The sequence below is a fragment of the Phyllopteryx taeniolatus genome, chromosome 14, assembly GCF_024500385.1.
Source record: "Phyllopteryx taeniolatus isolate TA_2022b chromosome 14, UOR_Ptae_1.2, whole genome shotgun sequence".
NCBI lineage: Eukaryota > Metazoa > Chordata > Actinopteri > Syngnathiformes > Syngnathidae > Phyllopteryx > Phyllopteryx taeniolatus.
In genome coordinates, this window is record NC_084515.1 from 6,971,971 (window position 1) to 6,980,070 (window position 8,100).

Below are 8,100 nucleotides of genomic sequence, written 5' to 3' on the forward strand. Positions count from 1 at the left end.
CATCTCTGTGTGGAAGAGGACGATGCGTAATCGCAGCGATACGTGCGTCAATGTGAGCAAATGAGCTGGTGATAACAACTGGCGAATTAAATTTGTCCGCACAGCTCAGTATCTGTCTGACGAATTGGCAAGCACGTGCAACGAGCCTTGCCCTTGCGGGAAAATCAGGATCCGCCGGCATTTGCGCCATGCCGCAGGTGTGCTCTCTAGGAAAATAGAGCCCCATGAACAAAAATAATTAACGCTCTCCAAATAGGCGCAGCCGCAACTTCGAAACAAAAACAGAACTGTTTTTACCTCAGTGCATAGATCATTCACACACATTGAAACATTTTGCTGCACCGATCGGAACTCATTGCTGACGAAAACAGAAGCACCTACCGAAGCACAAACACAGTGTGATTCTGTTCCCTCATCTCAGCTCCCTCAAATCTTGTAGACTTTTTAAAACTTTCCTTAGTTAGATCATTTTCATTTGCACTGACTGTGACAAATCAGGCTTGCATGTGTTCCAAATTGCGCTAAAAGGAATCGATCAAAAGGATAACAGCACGGGCCCGAGTCCACATTGACCGATGGTCGAGTGAGCAGTAGTAATGTTAACCCCAAAAGACACTGAGAGGGCAGATCAAATTGAATCTTTCTGTCTCTATGTCTCGGTGGGAGGCCTTTGTGGGTTTTTGTCCCCAGATTAGGGCTCGTATGGATCCGGCTAATCCTGCCTTCTCTTCCATGTGGGAGTGGCAGCGGGGCATCTTTGCTGCACAGCCAGCCGTAATTTAATGGCTGTGAGACTGAGTTTTGCACACGGGCACGCTCGCTCGCACACAACCGCAGACACCCAACACAAAGTCGAGATTTGTTTCAGGATTAAAGGCATCACCCTCAAAGACGGACACATGGCCGCAGGCATTCCCGCGGCAACCCTGACGAGACTGTGCTGTGTGTGTATTTCTCGAAAAATACCGTCAAGAAACACTTCGTCAGGGAATGTAGCGTATGCTGCACGGGCTGGAGATCCACACACACATGAACATGCACACGCACGCACGCACACACAGCTGTCCAGGATGGCAGGCCATGTCTCTCTCATTATGCTGGCCAGGCACACAAGTCTTGGCTCGCTCTTCCCTGCTGCTCCTGCTGTGGACAGGTAGCATCTGACACGCATTAGGCTGCTCATAATGACTTCTTCTGCTGCAGTCATTATTACCCACTTGGAGAAAAACAACCCCGGGGTGCCGTTTTTCTTTTCTGTTTTTTTGCAGTGACATGCATTTTAAAGCTGATGTTCTTGACACTTTTGCCGTAAAAGCATGAAACAGATGGACGGACATACAGATACACTTGTATTAATAATATAGAAACAACCAACAACAACAACAACAAAGTAGGTGGAAAATGGCAATGAATATGATCTAATCATGACGAATCATGGTAATATTTGTACGATTAGTGCAAAGTGGGAAGTAGAATATTATTGATCGTGATGGACAGTAGAACGACAATGATCTATTATAATACACCCAATATGTACAGTGTATGAAACTGTTGATATGCACAATGTGCATGCATAATAGTTCTATTGGACATTTAAACTCGAAAGAAATGACAGACCTTAAAAGAAAACAAAATGTAAACTTGCAAACAAAAAAAACAAAAAAAGCTGGTCAAGTCCAGTTTGCCATTTTCAGCTTCACACGATGGATCTTCAAATTAAATTGACAAAGTCCGTGTGATGTGAAGATGTCAATGAGGAGATCTTTAAACAATATGGGTTGTGAACGCTGGGCCTCTGACAAGCAATGGATTGTTTGCCTGTGGATCCCAAAAGGAATACCACTGCGATTAACGTTAATCCTACAAGTCCGAGGGCAAACAGTGCAGATGGCAGCTTGGGATCTCCAACATCGACACCAGGTGCTTCCTCACAAGCTCTTTTAGTAATGACACTCTGTGTATCCAGAATAATGGTTATACTGTAATACATCTTACAAGGACCACAGAAGGTTTTACACCCCAATGGGCTTCAATCTGACATATTGTATGTATATTTTAAATTATGCTATGGATCTTCTTTGGACAGGAGGTTACAGGAGGACAAATACGTCAAGACAATCTGACGTATACTACGTCAGATACTACTACATGACTGATATTTTGTTGTCAATTATAATGTGATGAAAGTCCAGTTAAAGTCGAAAAATCGATGATGTTATTGATATATTTTCAGCACAATACAGCGGTCCCCAACCTTTTTTTGCATGATGGACAGTTTTACGAAAAGACATATTTCAACAGATCGGCATAGAAACAAATAAAAACAAATGATTCAAAATATAACTCACCATTATGCTGAATGGCGGTCTCATGTTGTCTTGCATAGCGTAGTGTGCTGTAAGATGGGATATCCTAGCCAGGCTCCAAAAAATTAAGCATCGCTCTGTTTCACTTATGATATTTTCTGGGATTTGAGGATAGATTTACATATTTTTCAAGCGGGCTCAATTTTGGTAAAATATTTCCATACACTTATGGCATAGTATGGCCGTCTGCTTTACTGCGACACAACTGTCGTAATGTTGGTGCATGTTGTTGTGATATGAATAAAGTTCTCGTTATCAAACAGTTGTTGCACGTGCATTATGAAACAGAACATTTTGCCGACTAAGACGGAGCTTCACTTCGCGCCGACGCCCTCGTTCACCGCCGCCAGTCCCGCGGTCGTGCTAGTATTAAGTATTTTAAGAATAGCTGCGATCGGAATAGCCGAAGCTTGCGAGGCAAACCCCTGTTTTGATCCAACATCATATTATTTTCATATTCTATGACCCACACAGACATAAGAAGCCTTGTGAAATGGACAATTTGCTGCTCCGACGGCAGCAGACAGCAAGTCCTCTGTAAATTGCCCAATTGGAACACGAGATGCCCAAAACCCGTGATTAGCGATTAGTCGACCTCAAGCCTTAAATGTCCATGCAGAGACGTGAACACTAGTGATCGACTAGTCAGCTAATCGGTTTAACCTCTAGTGAGCACATACTGTAAAACTCATATACTAACATCTTCCAACTAGTACTTTAATAGGCCTATACCACACCGTATATTACTGTAGTTGTTTCTCCGCCTATCTTTGCAAGATTAGTCTCAAAGACGTGGGTTGTGTAGTTGCTTGAGGGTCGCTTACGTAAAATTACATTCGAATAGCCACAACAGTGCAGTGTATGCTGTGATGCCTCCAAAAGTGCCTGTTCTTAACCTGAATTCAGATGCGCAACGTCACTAGAAAATCTTGATAGATTTGGTTGACAGCCACTTTTCAGTTAAATGCGTGAGAATATTAACAAGAGTGGATGACATGCTGCAATGCCTCTAAAATGGAAATGTTTAACATGAAATGAGATATACAGTTCTTATTGCATTCAATTATTATTTGAATACATTTGATATACAAATATGTGTCATAATGGATCCTTTCCTTATCATCTGTCCGTGCTAAAACAATCAAATATCATTAGAGACATCTGCAGCTAAAGCTTGCACAGTCATCTATTTGGGTAGTCTTTAAAAAACATAATCACTACAACTTCAATCCTAAATAAAAAGCCTTTTGTTTTCCACAAAATCAACCGATAATATATGTAGGCACTAGTCTGTTGTCAAAGTTCTTACAGCCAAATAAGGCCTAAAAGTGAATGAACTGATCATTTTGAGTAAATACCAATCATGAACTCATGTAGAATTCATTTAAATCACAACAATGTTCATGGAAAGTAATGCACTCTTGTTGGGAGTCAATTAGACCCCTGTGGAAAAATGTGCAAACACAACATTGACACATTATCACCTCATGTGCTTGTCAATGGTGACAAAGCATCTCTCCTGTTTACACATCCGCAGGAGCGGTAGCAACACTAGCAGTCATTTGGAATCATGTTCCTGGCCACGCAAATCCAATATTTACTCTCATTGCACCTCTATTTTGACCTCCACCAACTTGTACCTGCATAAATACAGCACTGCGCCTGCCAGCTTCAGCTACAGGGATTTTATCAGAGAAAAACATGGGAAAGTAAAATATGTGGATGAATAAAAAGAAAAGTTATGGCCTGAAAGAGCCTCAACTTTTCTACAGCGCTGAGGGGCAGGCAGGCCAACTTATCAATGAAACATTGCGCTTGAAAGGTACAAATTGTAAAATTCAAATTCATTTTAGGCTGGACAAGTTAGCGAGCCTATTGTCTACTCTCCAAATAATGCTTTGTTCCCCATAAGGTGAGAGGTCAGGGGAGCGTGGAGGTTTTCAGGGGGAGGTGGTGGCTGTGAAAAACGAGATGATGCGCATGCCCTGCAGGGTTCCGAAGCTTAGCAGCGTGAGGGCTCAGACACCCCCATGGAGGAAATCAATGATCTAATTTTTTGTGTCTCTCCCCGTGACTTGTGGCCATCGGCGGGTGTTGGAATGTAAAGTGGGTCTTCAACAACAATACGTAAAAATCTGACTTTAAAGTAACAGTTTTTTTGTCATTAACATCATGATCCCAGCTAACCTCCTGTAGGGATTTGTAATGATGGTGGACCAGCCAGAAAACCTTTCTTGAGTGCTAATATTTAGAGCTGTGTGTCGTGGCTTACATATGAAACTTGGAAAATCTGGCACAAACAAAAATATTCCTGATGTAAGACATTAAATTAGTTGAACCGCCATCTCATGCAAATTTCCCATTGCCTTTTGTATTTTCCTGGCACAACTTGATCAAATGGTGTCAAATACAGTGGTGCCTTGAGATACAAGTTGAATTATTTCCAAGACCAAGATCGCAACCCAAAACACTCGTATCGCAAATCATCTTTCCCGTTTGAAATGTGTTATTTTAATAAGAAAAATAGCTCTCCATTATGTCGTATTGTAAAAAAAAACAAAAAACAAAAAAATAAAACATACAGCAATGACATAATTAAATAGAATGTTAAGAATTAGACATGTTTGCGTCAATTCAATGGATATTGTGCTGATCCCGGTGTGCACGCCATAACAATCTGGGGGCAGTATAATAGAGACACATGAAGAAGAGTTTCACAACTCAGTAACCTGCAGCAATATTAATCATTCTTCGCTGAGGATAAACAATATATGCCTGTGAGTGTTGTTATATATCTGTATACATGTGTTGCTTCACCGTTTGTGTTCAAATATCTGTCGCTTATAACACAGATGATTTCTTAGCCAGTCTCTGGCATTTTGGATGGTTTGTTAGCATCAAGTTAATCTGACTTTACTAAGGCAAAGCTGGGTAGTTGTTTTAAATACAAATGGAATTCTTTTTGTCTTTATGTTTACTTTGACAACAAATTTCAACTGGGAGTGCCAATAAACAGCTTGAAGGCTCTTTTTTGGAAGAATTCTTCACTTTTTGTCAAACCGCTGCTTGTAAAGTGAGTTGAGTTCATTACCAACATATAGTGCGTGTATGTCAACATTTGTCTCACAAGTCAAAGCAAAACATCGGTCGAATGACTGCTCGTAGGGCTCAGATTCGATATACGTGTTGACAGTAATGAGTGGCTTGCGAATCAGAAGGGAATGGTTACTCCTTGTACTATTCCGAAATATAATGTCATATTTGAAACTAATGAAAAATCCAATTTGATTATTTATTTATTGATCATTTATTTCTGTTGAACTCGAAAGAACATATGCTGGCGTGTTTTGGCTGCTGCTTCTCCCTCAGAAGAAGGTTTTATTTTTAGTTTAAAATGGCTTACTTTAACCAGGATTCCTTGCCGTATCATCGGCAAAGGTAGAACCCCGAGTTGTTGTTTTTTTAGCCAGATTGATAGCTAGCCGGCTAGATCTAACCCATCATCTGCCGCGCTATGTTGGATCTCGCGCAACTTTCTCACCTTCATTCTGCCACGGTTGCCATCAGTCGTGAACATCCGTGCCGCTGCTCAGGTTCGGCTATCGCACGCCTCCTTCCGTGAAGATCATCGTCTCAGTGGAGGGCTGCGGTTATTTGCATCTGTGATCCATGATCAACTGCAAGAACAAACTACTGTATAACTGCACACACATAAGCCATAAAACACATATACACACATAAACACAGGCTAAAAATTTGGAAATATTTGTTATTTTTTTTAAGTAAATGTTGCATGGCAGCAGTTGCAGTTTTTGTCAGAATAAAGTATAAGTAATATGATATTTGTCTGAAAATTCTGATTCGATGATTGCTTTTCCACGCCCACTCACACCCCAATTCGAGTCACCACCCATTCGTGTCCAGCCCTAACGGCTTGTATCTCGAAAAAACTGGTAATTCAGGTCACTGGTATCTCAAGGCACCGCTGTATTGTTAAAAGGTGCGGGGTGTATGTTCTGAACTCCTGTTATCATATCAGTGTCGTGGTGAGCAGAATTCACGTTGTGCCATGGCGAGTCTTCAGGCTCAGTGCAGCAAGAATTCCACACAATGAGTCAATTCTTATCAATTAATGAATCAATCGTTACTGTCTACCCATCCCCAATGCAGATACTTTCCCCATCTTGGTGCTGATCATGCTGAATGCTTAAATGTGTGCCCGAAGCGCTCAAAGTGAACTTAAACCAATCACAGCGAGACACAGACCACTGAGGGAGGGCCGGCACACATTATTAAACGCAATTACCTTCTATCTGCACAGCTTCACTGGTGTTGTTTTAGGATCGGGTTGTTGAGAAAATGATCCTGAGATTGTGTAGAAGCACCGCAGAGGGGGAAGTGGGTCATTATCAAAGAATATAACTCACATACCATCACTGCTGTTTGGACTGAAATGTAATCCTTTCTGTGTCTGTGTGTGTGGATCTATGCACATAGGATATGTGCCGCTCTGTGTGTTTAGCGCATTCATCCATATCATGGACGTTCAATATTTAGGCAAAGCGGCTCAGCTGTATTTGCTAAACCTCTTCAAAAGCACACGCCTGCATGTATTTTCCGCGGCGCTGCGAGCGGAAGTGACAAGGTGACGCTTGGCTGGAGACAAAAGACGAGGTGCATACCGGCATGTTTCCTTTGTCCTTCATAAGCCCTCCACCATCTCATTAATGGATGGATAGATGATCAATAGCAGCAAACCAGTAGAGGGGGATTAGGATTAGAAATCGATGGCGTTGTTTTCTTCGGCCTGCCGGAGATAAACAGTGCCTTAAGACACTGACAGACTTTTGAGGACTATTCATATATGTGTGTGAGAAAGACAAAGTTCATGGTTTACCTTCTCTGTTTTAACACACACACACACACACACACACATCTGTTTGCATCTTAAAAGAGACGTTTTATCCCCCCCGTGAGCTGTAGGAGGAGGGGGTTGATTCTACTGTGGCATGCAAACACAATTCTTGCACACTTAGCCAAGCACAATGTGAATGTATGTAAGTGGGAGATCAGATCAGAGAGCCACCGACTGCAGGTTCACGCCAAGTTATCTTCCGACTCTCTGAGAATAGCTGGAGATGACTGAAGAGGAGGCAAAGAGCAGAGAAATAGTGATTTCAAAAATGTGAGTGGGCTGTGAGAGGTAAAGCAAGGCATTCTGGGTGAGTGAGCCTTTGTCTCCCACTCACAGACATTTAGAAACGTACCCTTGATCTTAGCCTGCTTGCTCTTGCCTTTTGTCTCATCTTACTCTTAACACACACACACACAAACACACGTCTCTATTTGTTGGGGTGTCCGTGCCTCTCGCTCTTTTGAAAGAACAAAGCCATTTATTTGTGGTTCCCGCACATCAAAGCTCGGCTTTGTGACGGCCCGGTTCCAAAACAGGTGCACAACCTGTAATTGTTCTTTACCATTATCACGTCTTAAAAAGCAGAAACATAACTTCAATAACTTGCTCATCCTATCATACATATAAATGTATAGACAGTGGAACCTCCATCCATCCATTCTCTATAGAGATTACCCTAATTAGGGTCATTAGTGGGAGAAAGTTACACTTGTGTGTATATGACAGCGTTTCAGTTGAGACAGTCCAAATGTTTAACTAAAGTGTTATCATGACCATTTCTTTTTTTTTTCTGTTTAGAAACAAGAACAAACCAGAGGT